The sequence below is a fragment of the Salvelinus fontinalis genome, chromosome 13 (genome assembly GCF_029448725.1).
Source record: "Salvelinus fontinalis isolate EN_2023a chromosome 13, ASM2944872v1, whole genome shotgun sequence".
Classification (NCBI taxonomy): domain Eukaryota; kingdom Metazoa; phylum Chordata; class Actinopteri; order Salmoniformes; family Salmonidae; genus Salvelinus; species Salvelinus fontinalis.
The window spans coordinates 21175968-21194165 of NC_074677.1; the positions used below are offsets into that span (position 1 = coordinate 21175968).

Here is an 18198-nt window from a genome sequence, read left to right on the forward strand (position 1 = left end):
AACCCTTTATACTCGTGGGGAATTGGCCTAGATGGATAGAGCTAATTTGAAATGTTTCTTACAGAAGAAATATGAAAGCATAGGCATGACCCTGGTAGCAATTGAAAGGGAACAATTTGGAGATTATGGGGAAATTATTAGACACAGAAGTTCACCAGACTACATCCAAACAAAACACTGTTGATTTGGTGTGCATTTTCAATGTATTGTACTTTTCGCCCGCATTTGTTGACAACGAAATCAGAAAATACTCTGGATACATTCAGTAACATGATAAGAATGTAAGAAGAAAAGGAAGAAAAAATCCGGGAAAATGTGGTTTAAGTGCAACATAAGACAAAAAATTACAAGTGAGAGGACTACTGGTGTCTCCAAGTGGCCACACACCTCTCCAAAGTGTGCACAATTCCTAAGTAATTTCAGTGCACTTTCAACTACAGTTTAAACTCAGTTTTTCACAATTCCTGACATTTAATCAAAGGAAAACATTCCCTGTTTTAGGCCAGTTAGGATCACCACTTTATTTTAAGAATGTGAAATGTCAGATTAATAATAGAGACAATGATTTATTTCAGCTTTAATTTCCTTCATCACATTCCCAGTGGGTCAGTGTAACGGTCCTGACCTGTTTTATGTTGTTTTTGTATGTGTTTAGGTCAGGGCATGTGTTTTGGGTGGGCAGTCTATGTTATCTGTTTCTATGTTGGTTTTGGTTGCCTGGTATGGCTCTTAATTAGAGGCAGGTGTTTTGCGTTCTCCTCTAATTAAGAGTCATATTTAGGTAGGGTGTTCTCACTGTTTGTTTGTGGGTGATTGTCTCCTGTGTCGTCGAATGTATGTACCATACGGGACTGTTTGGCTGTTCGTTTATTTTGATGTCGTCTGTTTCCTGTCCGTGAGTTTACGTGTAGTTATGTAAGTTTATGTTCAGGTTTCGTCGACGTCGTTTTCTTGTTTTGTAAATTTGAAAGTGTTTTGTTTTTCGTGTTGCCATCGTCGTATTGAAATAAAAGATGGCTTATTTCCCAAATGCTGCATTTTGGTCTGATGATCCTTCTCTCCTCTCCTCGTCCGAGGATGAGGAGAGAGACAGCCCTTACAGAATCACCCACCAAATTAGGACCAAGCGGCAAGGGAAAGCTCGACAGGGCAACAAGGACTCCTGGACTTGGGACGAAATATTGGACGGGAGAGGTCCATGGGCACAGCAGGGAGAATATAGCCGTCCCAAAGCTGAGCTGGAGGCACTGAGGAGAGTAGAGGCTACCGGAGAGAGGAACTGGAGTTATGAGGGAACGCGTCTGGCACGGAAGCCCAAAAAGCCCGTAAGTAACACCCAAAAATTTCTTGGGGGGGGGGGGTTAGAGGTAGTGGGCCAAGGGCAGGTAGGAGACCTGCGCCCACTTCCCAGGCTTACCGTGGAGAGCGGGAGTACGGGCAGGCGCCGTGTTACGCAGTAGAGCGCACGGTGTCTCCTGTACGAGTGTTTAGCCCAGTGCGGGTTATTCCACCTCCCCGCACTGGCAGGGCTAGATGGGGTATTGAGCCAGGTGTCATGAGGCCGGCTCAACTTGTCTGGTCTCCAGTGCGTCTCCTCGGGCCGGCATACATGGCACCTGCCTTACGCATGGTTTCCCCGGTTCGCCTACATAGGCCGGTGCGGGTTATTCCACCTCCCCGCACTGGTTGGGTGACCGGGAGCATTCAACCAGGTAGGGTTGGGCAGGCTCAATGCTCAAGAGTGCCAGTACGCCTCCACGGTCCGGTATTTCCGGCGCCACCTCCCCGCCCCAGCCTAGTACCTACAGTGCCTATACTACGCACTAGGCTACCAGTGCGTCTCCTGAGCCCAGTTCCTCCTCCACGCACTCTCTCTGTAGTGCGTGTATCCAGTTCGGTGCCTCCAGTTCCGGCACCACGCACAAAGCCTCCTGTGCGTCTCCAGAGCCCTGTACACACTGTATCTTCTCCCCCTACTAATCCTGATGTGCTTGTCCTCAGCCCGGTGTCACCAGTGCCGGTACCTCGCATCAGGTATAGAGTGGGCTTTGAGAGTACAGTGTGCCCTGTCCCTGCTCCCCGCACTAGTAGGAAGGTGCTTATCCTTAGCCCGGTGCCTCCAGTTCCGGCACCACGCACCAGGTCTACAGTGCGCCGTATCCGGCCAGAGCCATCCGTCTCCCCAGCGCCATCTGAGCCATCCGTCTCCCCAGCGCCATCTGAGCCGCCCGTCTGCCATGAGCCTGCAAAGCCGCCCGTCTGCCATGAGCCTGCAAAGCCGCCCGTCTGCCATGAGCCTGCAAAGCCGCCCGTCTGCCATGAGCCTACAGAGCCGCCCGCCAGACAGGAGCCGCTAGAGCCGCCCGCCAGACAGGAGCCGCTAGAGCCGCCCGCCAGACAGGATCTGCCAGAGCCGCCAACCAGACAGGATCTGCCAGAGCCGCCAACCAGACAGGATCTGCCAGAGCCGCCAACCAGACAGGATCTGCCAGAGCCGCCAGCGAGCCATGAGCAGCCAGAGCCGCCAGCGAGCCATGAGCGTCGAGAGCCGCCAGCGAGCCATGAGCGTCGAGAGCCGTCAGCCCGCCATGAGCGTCGAGAGCCGTCAGCCCGCCATGAGCGTCGAGAGCCGTCAGCCCGCCATGAGCGTCGAGAGCCGTCAGCCCGCCATGAGCGTCGAGAGCCGTCAGCCCGCCATGAGCGTCGAGAGCCGTCAGCCCGCCATGAGCGTCGAGAGCCGTCAGCCCGCCATGAGCGTCGAGAGCCGTCAGCCCGCCATGAGCGTCGAGAGCCGTCAGCCCGCCATGAGCGTCGAGAGCCGTCAGCCCGCCATGAGCGTCGAGAGCCGTCAGCCAGCCATGAGCGTCGAGAGCCGTTCAGTCAGGATCTGCCTGAGTATATCAGCCGGGACCTGCCCCTTGTCCCGGTGCTGCCCCTTGTCCCGGTGCTGCCCCTTGTCCCGGTGCTGCCCCTTGTCCCGGTGCTGCCCCTTGTCCCGGTGCTGCCCCTTGTCCCGGTGCTGCCCCTTGTACCGGTGCTGGTCTTTATCCTGGTGCTGCCCCTTGTCCCGGTGCTGCCCCTTGTCCCGGTGCTGCCCCTTGTCCCGGTGCTGCCCCTTGTCCCGGTGCTGCCCCTTGTCCCGGTGCTGCCCCTTGTCCCGGTGCTGCCCCTTGTCCCGGTGCTGCCCCTTCTCCCGGTGCTGGCCATTCATTTAGGGGATGTTAGTTTTAGGGTGGTCATTGGGAGGGGAAGACAGAAGCGGGGAGTGACTATGGTGGTGTGGGGACAGCGTCCAGAGCCGGAGCCACCACCGTGGTCAACTGCCCACCCAGACCCTCCCCTGGACTTTGTGCTGGTGCGCCCGGCGTTCGCACCTTGAGGGGGGGGTTCTGTAACGGTCCTGACCTGTTTTATGTTGTTTTTGTATGTGTTTAGGTCAGGGCATGTGTTTTGGGTGGGCAGTCTATGTTATCTGTTTCTATGTTGGTTTTGGTTGCCTGGTATGGCTCTTAATTAGAGGCAGGTGTTTTGCGTTCTCCTCTAATTAAGAGTCATATTTAGGTAGGGTGTTCTCACTGTTTGTTTGTGGGTGATTGTCTCCTGTGTCGTCGAATGTATGTACCATACGGGACTGTTTGGCTGTTCGTTTATTTTGATGTCGTCTGTTTCCTGTCCGTGAGTTTACGTGTAGTTATGTAAGTTTATGTTCAGGTTTCGTCGACGTCGTTTTCTTGTTTTGTAAATTTGAAAGTGTTTTGTTTTTCGTGTTGCCATCGTCGTATTGAAATAAAAGATGGCTTATTTCCCAAATGCTGCATTTTGGTCTGATGATCCTTCTCTCCTCTCCTCGTCCGAGGATGAGGAGAGAGACAGCCCTTACAGTCAGAAGTTTACATACACTCAATTAGTATTTGGTAGCATTACCTTTAAATTGTTTAACTTGGGTCAAACATTTCAGGTAGCCTTCCACAAGCTTCCCAAAATAAGTTGGGTGAATGTTGGCTCATTTCTCCTGACAGAGCTGGTGTAACTGAGTCAGGTTTGTAGGCCTCCTTGCTCGTACACGCTTTTTCAGATCTGCCCACAAATGTTCAATAGGATTGAGGTTAGGGCTTTGTGATGGCCACTCCAATACCTTGACATTGTTGTCCTTAAGACATTTTGCCACCACTTTGGAAGTGTGTTTGGGGTCAAAAAAAGGGTACCTGTTTCTTCCAGCATCTTCACAAGGTGCTTTGCTGTTGTTCTGGGATTGATTTGCACTTTTTGTACTGAAGTACGTTCATCTCTAGGAGACAGAACGCGTTTCCATCCTGAGCGGTATGACAGCTGCGTGGTCCCATGGTGTTTATACTTGCGTACTGTTGTTTGTACAGATGAACGTGGTACCTTCAGGCATTTGGAAATTGCTCCCAAGGATGAACCGGACTTGTGGAGGTCTACAATTTATTTTCTGAGGTCTTGGCTGATATATTTAGATTTTCCCATGATGTCAAGCAAAGAGGCACTGAGTTTGAAGGAAGGCCTTGAAGTACATCCACAGATACACCTCCAATGGACTCAAATTATGTAAATTCGTCTATCAGAAGCTTCTAAAGCCATGACATCATTTTGTGGAATTTTCCAAGCTGTTTAAAGGCACAGTCAACTTAGTATATGTAAACTTCTGACCCACTGGAATTGTGATACAGTGAATTATAAGTGAAATAATCTATCTGTAAACAAATGTTGGAAGAAAAAAAATTTGATTCCTATCTTGTCACGTTGAATGAGTGGATTACTCAAATCGATGGCGCCAACTAAACAGACTTTTTGGGATATAAAGAAGGATTTTATCTAACAAAACGACACTACATGTTATAGCTGGGACCCTTTGGATGACAAATCAAAGGAAGATTTTCAAAAGGTAAGTGAATTTTTAATCTCTATTTGTGAATTTATGAAACCTGTGCCGGTGGAAAAATATTTAGATGTGGGGCGCCGTACTCAAACAATCGCATGGCATGCTTTCGCTGTAAAGCCTACAGTAAATCGGACAGTGCAGTTAGATTACCAAGAATTTAAGCTTTCAACCGATATAAGACACTTGTATGTACCTAAATGTTTAATATCCAGAATTATTATGATTATTTATTTAAATTGCACACCTTCCAGTTTTACCAGAAGTTGTCCCGCTAGCGGGACGCCTAGCCTTTTTAATGACTCCAACCTAAGTGTATGTAAACTCCCGACTTCAACTGTATAAGCTTCTATTTTGAGCTCTCCTAGCTGTGCCATTGGGGAACTAGAGAAAGCACACGTGTAGATATTTTGAACACAACCATGCATCCCCGTCATCACACAATTAATGTTGTTCATGCCAGTTATTCCCAAACTGGGGTACGCAATGCCGTCGGGGGGTAAGCTAAATAAAAATGTGATTCACATTTAAAAAGTACCAGCAGTACAACACCTGCACCTGTCGACGACACAAGTTGTTCTGCTTCCACGAGCACATCCAATGCTAGCATCAGTAATTCTACATTTGTTGTTAGCCCAGCTAGCATGGATACTGACAGTTGTGAATCTGATGCAGCCGAAGAGCTACTGCCCACTTACCCGGGAAAGCACCGAACAACAGGCAGGGACGTTGGACCATTGAAGAGGCGCAAATATGATGAGAACTACATTTATTTGGGGTTCACTTATATTGGGAGTAGTGCCTTTCCTCAGCCACAGTGTGTTATATGTGCAAAAGTACTATCTCACAACTCGATGAAACCTTCACTCTTGCACAGACATTTAGAAACAAAACATGCCAATTTGAAATATAAGCCACAGGAGTTTTTTGAGTGAGAATTAAGACGACTTTCGAATTGTAAGACATGTATAAAGCAACAGATACCATGAATAAGAAGGGGCTAGAAGTGTCTTATATGGTGAGCTACCGAGTGGCTAGGACAGGCAAGCCCCATACTATTGTGGAGGACTTCATTCATCCTGCTGCCGCGGATATGGCTGGGACAATGCTGGGGGAAAAGGCCAAAAAAACTATACAGATAATGACTTCATCAAACAACACTGTTCCACAACGCATCAGTGACATGGTAGGAGATGTTTTGAAACAATTACTGCATTGCATACAAGCCAATGAATTCTATGCGTTACAGCTGGATGAGTCAACAGACGTGGCAGGACTGGCACAGCTCCTGGCAGGACTGGCACAGCTCCTGGTATACCTCCGTTTTGTTTATGGGGGTTCAATTAAGGAATACATCCTCTTCTGCAAACCACTGGAAACCAGGACAACAGGAGAGGATATTTTTAAAGTACTGGACTTTGGTGTTCAAGATGTGTTGGTATCTGTCCTGATAGCACAAAAGCCATGACAGGGGTGACATAGTGGAGTGGTAACGGGCGTGCAAGCAGGTGCTCCCGACACCACTTGGGTACACTGCATTATCCACCTAGAGGCTCTTGCTGCCAAGGGAATGCCTGACAGCTTGAAAGACGTTTTGGACACTACAGTGAAAATGGTTAACTTTGTTAATTAAAGCAAGGCCCCTGAACTCTCCGGTATTTTCTGCACTACGCAATGATATGGACAGTGACCATGTAATGCTTTTACAACATACGCTGGTTATCAAGGGGAAAAGTATTGACAAGTTTCTTTGAATTGAGAGATGAGCTTAAAGTTTTCTTTACTGACCATAATTTTCACTTGTCTGACCACTTGCATGATGACGAGTTTCTCACACAACTGGCCTATCTGGGTGATGTTTTTTCTTGCCTGAATGATCTGAATCTAGGATTACAGGGACTCTCCGCAACTATATTCAATGTGCGGGACAAAATTGAGGCTATGATTAAGAAGTTGCAAGGACAACACACAGGTCTTTCCATCATTGTATGATTTTTTTGTGTGCAAATGAACTCAAGCTTACGGACAATGTTAAATGTGATATAGCGAAGGACCTGAGTAATTTGGGAGTGCAATTACGCAGGTACTTTCCCGAAACTGATGACACAAACAACTGGATTCATTATCCCTTTCATGCCCTGCCTCCAGTCCACATAACAATATCTGAACAAGAGAGCCTCATCGAAATTGCAACAAGCGGTTCTGTGAAAATTGAATTCAATCAGAAGCCACTGCCAGAGTATCCTGCCTTGGCAAATCGCTCTATTAAGACACTGATGCCCTCTGCAACCACGTACCTATGTGAGAGTGTATTCTTGGCCCTCACTAGCATGAAAACTAAATACAGGCACAGACTGTGTGTGGAAAATGATTTAAGACTGAGACTCTCTCCAATACAACCCAACATTGCAGAGTTATGTGCATCCTTTCAAGCACACCCTTCTCATTAACCTGTGGTGAGTTATTCACAATTCACAATCGATGAACAAATACAGTTTTATATGTAAGACGGTTAAATAAAGAGCAAAATGATTGATTATTATTCAATTATTATTTGTGCCCTGGTCCTATAAGAGCTCTTTGTCACTTCCCACGAGTCGGGTTGTGACAAAAACTCACACTCATTCTTATGTTTAATAAATGTATCGTATAGTGTGTGTGTAGAAGGCTTACAACGATGGCAAAAAAACAACATTTGAGAGTGCGCTGACCCTGGTGCTAGAGGGGGTACGCAGCTGGAGGTTGAATGTTTGAAGGGGTATGGGACTATAAAAAGTTTGGGAACCACTGGTTTATGCAATCCAAAAACGGTCCATTACAAATCACAATCTGGTTCAGGTGGGCATCATTTGAAAGACTGTTCTATTGCCAACATGATTAGCTAAGTTAGAAAATACAATATTTCACTGTTAGGCTTTCACAATGCAATTCAGGGACTTCATTATTTTCCATGGAAAGGAGTCGTGAGTGCAGTCAAGTGGATATAACGCGGCAAAACAGACAAAGATAGGCTGATTCTGTTCAGAACAACCCAGGGCGATGGGCTGAGTCTGTTCAGAACAACCCAGGGTGATGGGCTGATTCTGTTCAGAACAACTCAGGGTGATGAGCTGATTCTGTTCAGAACAACTCAGGGTGATGGGCTGATTCTGTTCAGAACAACCCAGGGTGATGGGCTGATTCTGTTCAGAACAACTCAGGGTGATGGGCTGATTCTGTTCAGAACAACCCAGGGTGATGGGCTGATTCTGTTCAGAACAACCCAGGGTGATGAGCTGATTCTGTTCAGAACAACCCAGGGTGATGGGCTGATTCTGTTCAGAACAACTCAGGGTGATGGGCTGATTCTGTTCAGAACAACCCAGGGTGATGGGTTGATTCTGTTCAGAACAACCCAGGGTGATGGGCTGATTCTGTTCAGAACAACCCAGGGTGATGGGCTGATTCTGTTCAGAACAACCCAGGGTGATGGGCTGATTCTGTTCAGAACAACCCAGGGCGATGAGCTGATTCTGTTCAGAACAACTCAGGGCGATGAGCTGATTCTGTTCAGAACAACCCAGGGCGATGGGCTGATTCTGTTCAGAACAACCCAGGGCGACGGGCTGATTCTGTTCAGAACAACCCCAGGGTGATGAGCTGATTCTGTTCAGAACAACCCAGGGCGATGATCTGATTCTGTTCAGAACAACCCAGGGCGATGAGCTGATTCTGTTCAGAACAACCCAGGGTGATGGGCTGATTCTGTTCAGAACAACCCAGGGTGATAGGCTGATTCTGTTCAGAACAACCCAGGGTGATGAGCTGATTCTGTTCAGAACAACCCAGGGTATGACGCCATGTCATCTTGTAAATGAACATCAAACATAGTGATCATAAACGTTGCCATTGCATATGACATGAGTTTTATGATATGGTAATGTCAAGTGAACAATTGGACTCACAGGTGTTTGGGTTGCTTGTATGACATCAAATAGTTATTTATTATAATCCTCAATGTCTCATCTTTCAAAATACATTGAGTCCTCTTAATTTATAGCATTTCCCTCACTCAGAAAACAAAATGCAAAAATTGCCCAATTAATGGGAGGGTTGGGGGCAACTTCTTGTCGCGCAAGATGCTCAAGTTCAGAACGGCTGTCAGTTAAAACCCATACAAAGCTGTGAAGCGTAGAGCCATAGCTCTGACGTCATCTATAGCATGTTACTGTACAGCCACTGAGTTACAATTTAGGCGTTTCTCAGTGCCCAAATCTGCCATTTTCAACACGTATACAAGTATGAGTGTAAAGGGCTACAGCACTTGCACATTAAGATGAACCTCTCTTGGGTAGGGGGCACTATTTTCACGTGCGGATGAAAGCGTGCCCAAAGTAAACTGCCTGTTACTCAGGCCCAGAAGCTAGGATATGCATATAATTGGTCGATTTGGATATAAAACACTCTAAAGTTTCTAAAACTGTTAACCTGTTGAGGATGGGGGCGCTGTTGAGACTATTTATGCTAATTGGGTAATTTTTGAAACGGCTTCCCACAAAATCCTTGATCGTACAATATGCATATTATTATTATTATTGGATAGAAAACAGTCTATAGTTTCTATAGGAGTTGAAATTTTGTCTCTAAGTGGAACAGAGCCCATTCTACAGCAATTTCCCTGACATGGAGTCAGATTTCAGAAATGTTGGCCACTGTTCTGAAGTCAGTTAAAAGGGCACTGTTATTGCTATGACTATACGGACACTTCTTACGTCTTCCCCTGGATGCCTTTACGTGATGACGATTCCAATGGGGTCGATTGCGCGTTCACAGGCCCTATAAATTAAAAAACCCTGTAGCTAGCAAGTCTTTTCTTGGTGCGTCACGCGCGTGGAGGACACCGACCCTCTCCTGTTCCAAGCGAAGCCTGTTATATTTCTCCGGTCATCTTTTCACTCGTTATAGGAGTTAAAAACATCATAAGGTAGTTAATTTAAAGCGTTTTATAGCAATTTATATCCGTTTAGTGCGATTTTGGGACATTTATTTTTGAAACGATGTGAATAGCTGGGCACGCTTTTCAGTTCATCCCGAACGCAGTTGGCATTTCCACATGGCAAGAGGACAGCTTTCCACCAAAAGACGATTACTCCCAAGAAAGGATCCTTTGCCCAAGATACTGATGGAAGAACAGCTCAAAGTAGGACATTTTTATTATGATAAATCGTGTTTCTGTCGAAACATTTTAGTGGCTTAGGACGCCATGTTTTGTGACGTAGCTTCGCTTGGCGCAAACTGTATTGAAAAGTAAGGATAAATTAAAAAATGTAATTCCGCAATTGTATTAAGAATTAAATTGTCTATCAATCCCTGTCCACCCTATATTTTTTAGTCACGTTTATGAGTATTTATGTATAAGAGTAGATCACTGTCTAAGTGGCGCAAGGACATTTTCTGACCAGCTGAGCTACATTTCACATTGTCTAACCATGATTTTGGTGGCTAAATATAAACATTTTTGATCAAACTCTATATGGATTGTGTAATATGATGTTACAGGAGTGTCATCGGAAGAATTCTGAGAAGGTTAGTGAAAAAATTCATATCTTTTGGCGATGTTGACTTTTATCGCTCACTTTGGCTAGAATCAATGCTGGGCTGCTATGTGCTATGTGCTATGCTAATATAACGATTTATTGTGTTTTCGCTGTAAGACACTTAGAAAATCTGAAATATTGTCTGTATTCACAGGATCTGTGTCTTTCGATTCGTGTATGCTGTGTATTTTTACGAAATGTTTGATGATTAGTAAGTAGGTAAACACGTTGCTCTAAGTAGTTTTTCTATTCCATTTGTGACGGTGGGTGCAATTGTAACCTATGCCATCTACCTGAAATATGCACTTTTTTCTAACAAAACCTATCCCATACCATAAATATGTTATCAGACTGTCATCTAATGAGTTTTTTTGTTGGTTAGGGGCTATAAATATCTTAGTTTAGCCGAATTGGTGATGGCTACTGGTGTTGGTGGACAAATAAAAGATGGTGGATTATGCTAATGTGTTTTTAGGTAATAGATGTACATCTTTACATATTGTGTCTTCCCTGTAAAACATTTTAAAAATCGGACATGTTGACTGGATTCACAAGATCTGTGTCTTTCATTAGCTGTATTGGACTTTAATGTGTGAAAGTTAAATATTTTAAAAAAATATTTTTTTTGAATTTCGCGGCACTGGTTTTTCAGTGGGGGGGGGGGGGGGGTGCCGCTAGCGGCACGCTGATCCTAGACAGGTTAAAATAATGTCTGTGAGTATAACAAAACAGATATGGCAGGCGAAACCCCAAGGACAAAAAGCAGCCTACCACTATTTTCAGCCTACCACTGTTTTCAATGGCTGTCACTTTTATTAGATTTTTGGAAAAATTTGCCAGAAATTCTAGTTTTTCTAGGTGGTTCCCATTTTGGCTGTAGTGTTTCCAAGCGAGTGAATGAGAGCGCGTTCTTTGGTATTTTCCTCTGGTAAAAACAATAACGATTCTCCGTCTTAAATTGTATCGTTTATTTACGTATTAGGGTACCCAAGGTTTGATTATAACCATTGTTTAACTTGTTTGGAAAAGTTTATTAGTAATGTTTGGGATTCATTTTGTATGCATTTTGATGGAGGGAAACTGGTTGGATTATTGACTGAAGCGCGCCAGCATTATCAAACAAAAGGACAATTTGTGATGTAACTGGGACCTTTTTGAGTGCCAACAGAAAAATATCATCAAAGGTGAGGCATTATATCGCTATTTCTGACTTTCATGTCGCACCTGCCTGGTTGAAATATGTTTTTCATGGTTTTATATGCGGGGCGCTGTCCTCAGATAATCACATGGTGTGCTTTAAAGCCTTTTGAAATCTGACACTGCGGCTGGATTAACAAGAAGTTAACTTCTACTTGGTCACCATCCCGGATCCGGGAGCATCCTCATCAGTAAAAAAGCTGACTAGCATAGCCTAGCATAGCCTAGCATAGCGCCACAAGTAAATACTAGCATATAAATATCATGAAATCACAAGTCCAAGACACCAAATGAAAGATACACATCTTGTGAATCCAGCCATCTTTTCCGATTTTTGAAATGTTTTACAGCGAAAACACAATATGTATTTCTATTAGCTAACCACAATAGCAAAAGACTCAACCGCATATTTTCACAATTTTTTTACCGCAGAGGTAGCTATCACAAAACCGACCAAATAGAGGTATAATTAGTCACTAACCAAGAAACAACTTCATCAGATGACAGTCTTATAACATGTTATACAATAAATCTATGTTTTGTTCGAAAATTTGCATATTTGAGGTATAAATCATAGTTTTACATTGCAGCTACCATAAAAAATATCTCCAAAGCAGCCGGAATAATTACAGAGAGCAACGTGAAATACCTAAATACTCATCATAAAACATTTATGAAAAATACATGGTGTACATCAAATGAAAAATAAACATCTTGTGAATCCAGCCAATATTTCAGATTTTTTAAGTGTTTTACAGCGAAAACACAATATAGCATTATATTAGCTTACCACAATAGCCAACCACACAACCGCATTCATTGACCGCAAAGGTAGCGATCGCAAAAAACAGCAAAAGATATAAAATTATTCACTAACCTTGACAAACTTCATCAGATGACAGTCCTATAACATCATGTTACACAATACATACATGTTTTGTTCGTAAATGTGCATATTTAGTGGTACAAATCGTGGTTTTACAATGTGAATACGTAGCCAAACTGCACAAAATTATCCGGAGATATTTGGACAGTCCCCTAATCTAACCAAAGTACTCATCATAATCTTTACTAAAAAATACATGTTGTACAGCAAATGAAAGATACACTAGTTCTTAATGCAATCGCAGTGTTAGATTTTTTAAAATAACTTTAGTACGACATACAGCTTACGTTATAGCGAGACAGCGCCTGCAATGAGGGCGGAAAATAGAACTAAACATTTTCCACAGAAATACGAAATAACATCATAAATGGTTCCTACTTTGCTGAGCTTCCATCAGAATCTTGTACAAAGAGTCCTTTGTCCAGAATAAATTGTTGTTTGGTTTTAGAATATTCTCTTTGCCTGTCGAATTAGCAATCTTAGCTAGCCAAGTGGTGCGAAGATGTCCATCTTCACCAAACGCAGAGAACAGAAAACGCCAAAACTCCCGATAAACTTTCAATAATCTGATAAAAATATTGAAAAAACATACTTTACGATGATATTATCACATGTATCAAATAAAATCAAAGCCAGAGTTATTAGACGTCTATACCGAACGCTTTTCAGAAGTCAATGTCGATGTCCTTCCCGCGCCTTGCTAGACAAAGGAAATTGGGGTCACGTCATTCCAAGAACTCTTGTTCGACCTCAGATCAAGCTAGACACCCCATTCCACCTCCCACTGCCTGTTGACATCTAGTGGAAGGCGTATGAAGTGCATATACATCCATAGATTTCAAGCAAATGAATAGGAAGGCCCTGGAACAGAGCCTCGATTTCAGATTTTTCACTTCCTGTCAGGAAGTTTGCTGCAAAATGAGTTCTGTTTTACTCACAGATATAATTCAAACGGTTTTAGAAACTACCCACAAAGCACAGGTGGGAATGAGGCTACCTAAGTATGGTAATATTCACTCGCCAGCTATTACTGGTACAAATGGATTGTTCCTTGGCAGAGCACTGAGCCATACGTTATCTTGCTTTTCGGGGAGCGCCAGGTAGCTAGATATAACCTTGCTCTTGTGTGGATGCAGGTAGCTAGATATAACCTTGCTCTTGGTTGGCTGCAGGTAGCTAGATATAACCTTGCTCTTGGGTGGCTGCAGGTAGCTAGATATAACCTTGCTCTTGGTTGGCTGCAGGTAGCTAGATATAACCTTGCTCTTGGGGGGCGCCAGATAGCTAGATATAACCCTGCTCTTGGGTGGCTGCAGGTAGCTAGATATAACCTTGCTCTTGGGTGGCTGCAGATAGCTAGATATAACCTTGCTCTTGGGTGGCGCCAGGTAGCTAGATATAACCTTGCTCTTGGGGGGCACCAGATAGCTGTATATAACCTTGCTCTTGGGTGGCTGCAGGTTTCTAGGTATAAACTTGCTCTTGGGGGGCGCCAGATAGCTAGATATAGCCTTGCTCTTGGGGGGCGCCAGATAGCTAGACATAACCTTGCTCTTGGGTGGCTGCAGGTAGCTAGATATAACCTTGCTCTTGGGGGGCGCCAGATAGCTAGATATAACCTTGCTCTTGGTTGGCTGCAGGTAGCTAGATATAACCTTGCTCTTGTGTGGCTGCAGGTAGCTAGATATAACCTTGCTCTTGGGGGGCGCCAGATAGCTAGATATAGCCTTGCTCTTGGGGGGCGCCAGATAGCTAGATATAACCTTGCTCTTGGGGGGCGCCAGATAGCTAGATATAACCTTGCTCTTGGTTGGCTGCAGGTAGCTAGATATAACCTTGCTCTTGGGGGGCGCCAGATAGCTAGATATAACCTTGCTCTTGTGTGGCTGCAGGTTTCTAGGTATAAACTTGCTCTTGGGGGGCGCCAGATAGCTAGATATAACCTTGCTCTTGTGTGGCTGCAGGTAGCTAGATATAACCTTGCTCTTGTGTGGCTGCAGGTAGCTAGATATAACCTTGCTCTTGTGTGGCTGCAGGTAGCTAGATATAACCTTGCTCTTGGGGGGCGCCAGATAGCTAGATATAACCTTGCTCTTGGGGGGCTGCAGGTTTCTTGATATAACCTTGCTCTTGGGGGGCGCCAGGTAGCTAGATATAATCCTGCTCTTGTGTGGCTGCAGGTTTCTAGGTATAACCTTGCTCTTGGGGGGCGCCAGATAGCTAGATATAATCCTGCTCTTGGGTGGCTGCAGGTTTCTAGGTATAACCTTGCTCTTGGGTGGCTGCAGGTTTCTAGATATAACCTTGCTCTTGGGGGGCGCCAGATAGCTAGATATAATCCTGCTCTTGGGTGGCTGCAGGTAGCTAGATATAACCTTGCTCTTGGGTGGCTGCAGGTTTCTAGATATAACCTTGCTCTTGGGGGGCGCCAGATAGCTAGATATAATCCTGCTCTTGGGTGGCTGCAGGTAGCTAGATATAACCTTGCTCTTGGGGGGCGCCAGGTAGCTAGATATAATCCTGCTCTTGGGTGGCTGCAGATAGCTAGATATAACCTTGCTCTTGGGGGGCTGCAGGTTTCTAGGTATAACCAGTCTGTGGGAGACAGGAAGGGTCATTATGGTGTTACTTTATGTCCAAAACAAGCTTGCTATTTTTTGGGTTGTGGTTCCAACTTCAGTAGGAAAGGCTGATCCTAAAGATAAAAAAATCTACCAAAAAGAAAACAAACATCATTATTTTGTCATCCAGAGTCACATTTATTTATTTTCAAAGCTATAGCACCCAATATTTTACATACATCAAGTTTTACATACATACAGGACCAAAGACTTTGGTCTGCTGCATGTTTTCATTTTTGGCAGCATGGAAAAAAATATTGCGATACTGGTATTGTCCCAGGCCTAATGCATAACCTATTATAATGTGTACATCTGCTGGTTATAGTCAACCATGGTCCTATGTGGCTCAGTTGGTAGAGTGTGGCACTTGCAATGTCAAGGATCATCGGTTTGATTCCCACTGGGGCACGGATGACTAAGTCGCTCTGGATAAAAGTGTCTGCTAAATGGAATATACACAACCATTCAAAAGTTTGGGGTCATTTAGAAATGTCCTTGTTTTTGAAAAAAAGCAACTTTTTTGTTCATTAAAATAACATAAAATTGATCAGAAATACAGTGTATACATCGTTAATGTTGTAAATGAATATTGTAGCTGGAAATTGCAGATTTTTTTATGAAATATCTACATAGGCGTATAGAGGCCCATTATCAGCAACAATCACTCCTGTGTTCCTGTGCCACATTTTGTTAACTAATCCAAGTTTATCATTTTAAAGGCTAATTGATCATTAGAAAACCCTTTCACAATTATGTTAGCACAGCTGAAAACTGTTAAAGAAGCAATAAAACTGGCCTTTAGACTAGTTGAGTATCTGGATCATCAGCATTTGTGGGTTTGATTACAGGCTCAAAATGGCAAGAAACAAAGAACTTTCTTCTGAAACTCATCAGTCTATTCTTGTTCTGAGAAATTAAGGCTATTCCATGCGAGAAATTGCCAAGAAACTGAAGATCTCGTACAACGCTGTGTCATGACGTTGCCTGCGTGGGTATAGCAAACCCCATCCCCCTCTCCCTGCCTCTCCCTTTCCACCACAACCCATGCGGTGATCACAGAGAGATGTCGTAAATTCCTGAGAATCTCTCCACCACAAACAGTATTAAGACAGAGGGTAAACTTTCAGGACAAAGGAATTCTCTTCCACCTCACAGAACTTGAGGTACGAACATATTTCATATTCCTGTACAAGTAGGAAAGATCGGTGGACAGTCCAGCTATGAACCGGTCCATTTGTCATCACGTGGGAAACTCATGAGAGACTGTGGGACCACATTACCATACCGCTGTTTATATAATAACCTCAGATATGAGGTTTACATCTGTTTGTTGTATAAAATGAATGAGTGAGTATGATACTGTTTGTATAATTGTGTAATATGATTTTGGACTGTTTAATTAAGAAAAATACAAATACCTTTTTGATTTGAACTAAATCCAAGGACCGCCCTGAGCCCAGTATGGGTCAGAGACCATGGGACCACCCCTCTCTGCTATCTGAATAAAACCCAACTCCTAAGAAATTACCATTATGACCATGTTTCTCTCAATCACGAGAGGACAAAGGTTGCAGACCAGCTTACCTCGATAACGAGAGGGCCAAGGTTTGAGACCAGACTGCTGAATCTTTTAACCATCCCACGTGGTTAAAACTCTTATACGAATCATAACAAGTCTTTGATATTGACTTCTAGTCTGCAGCTAGGAATTCGGTATCATTGAACGCGAAGAAAGACAACCGCCGAAACATCCATTCTATAACGAATGTCACTGAACTCTCCACAATAACTCCAACAAAAACGAACTTCTCTCCAACGATCAAGACGACACACACACTGAACGTAACTATATATATATTGATTGCAATTGTTCCCGAATGAGTGAGCGTTCATGTGTAAGGATTAGCATGTCAATTGTTATAGTTATGGACTCTGTAGTGAATTATTAGTCGAATGCAACTTTCCCTTTTGTCTAACAGCCGCCATGCCGGTTCAGCCCACTAGGGTATATTGCTCCCATCATTTCATGTAACTATTTTAAGTTTGTTTGTTTGTTTATGCATTTCTGTGAATTAATTAGTTAGTAATAAATAAATGATTTAAGACAATTGATGTATGGATGACTCATAGTGAAGACTGGGTTCGTGCAGATCAACGATTTACGACGTTTGGAATGAGACTGACGAGGTAGAGTAAATAAATCATTAATTAGAAGACTATTGATCAGATATGAAAATATTTGAAAGGTTATATTGGGAAATTATAACTTTGTAATCTAATAACTTTCCCTGGTGCCCTCGAATTCATAGTTAATTAGTTACGTTATTACTCAAGTGATAGCGTAAGCCCTAATTACAGGAATATATGATAAAAACTATAAGTCTTCAATTTAACGATAGCAAAGACACAACAGCTGCGTACTACTGCCTTCACAGAACAGCGGAAACTGCCTCTAATCAGAATAGAACGAGAAGTGGGAGGCCCCGGTGCACAATTGAGCAAGAGGACAAATACATTAGAGTGTCTAGTTTGAGAAACAGACGCTTCACAAGTCCTCAACTGGCAGCTTCATTAAATAGTACCCACAAAACACTAACTAAACGTCAACAGTGAAGAGGCGACTCCTGGATGCTGGCCTTCTAGGCAAAGTTCCTTTGTCCCGTGTCTGTGTTCTTTTGCCCATCTTAATCTTTTATTTTTATTGGCCAGTGCAGTCAGCATGTTAGAACTATGCTAAGGTAAGACATTTCTCCTTGATTGAGATAAATTCGTTGGAGCTTGGATGATGATTCCACACTGTGTTATATTCAATTATCTCATTGGACATTGCAAACTACCTGGCGAAAGGTGGCCCTGTCCTCAGGTTGTTCTGATTGTTCCATCTCCTTGAAACACTCCACCCAGGTGTAGAGGTGCAGGACGCCAGCATCGGCCATGGCCTCCACAAAGTTAGCGTCTTCCACTGTGTCCCCTGGACATCCATGGGCAAGGACACAGACAACATGGTAAGGCAGTGTT

General features: G+C 43.9%; 1 pseudogene; it reads right to left on the minus strand.

The window, feature by feature from the left end:
- LOC129869121 (leucine--tRNA ligase, cytoplasmic-like) overlaps positions 1–18198 on the minus strand; it is a 41241-nt pseudogene that overhangs the window by 7255 nt on the left and 15788 nt on the right.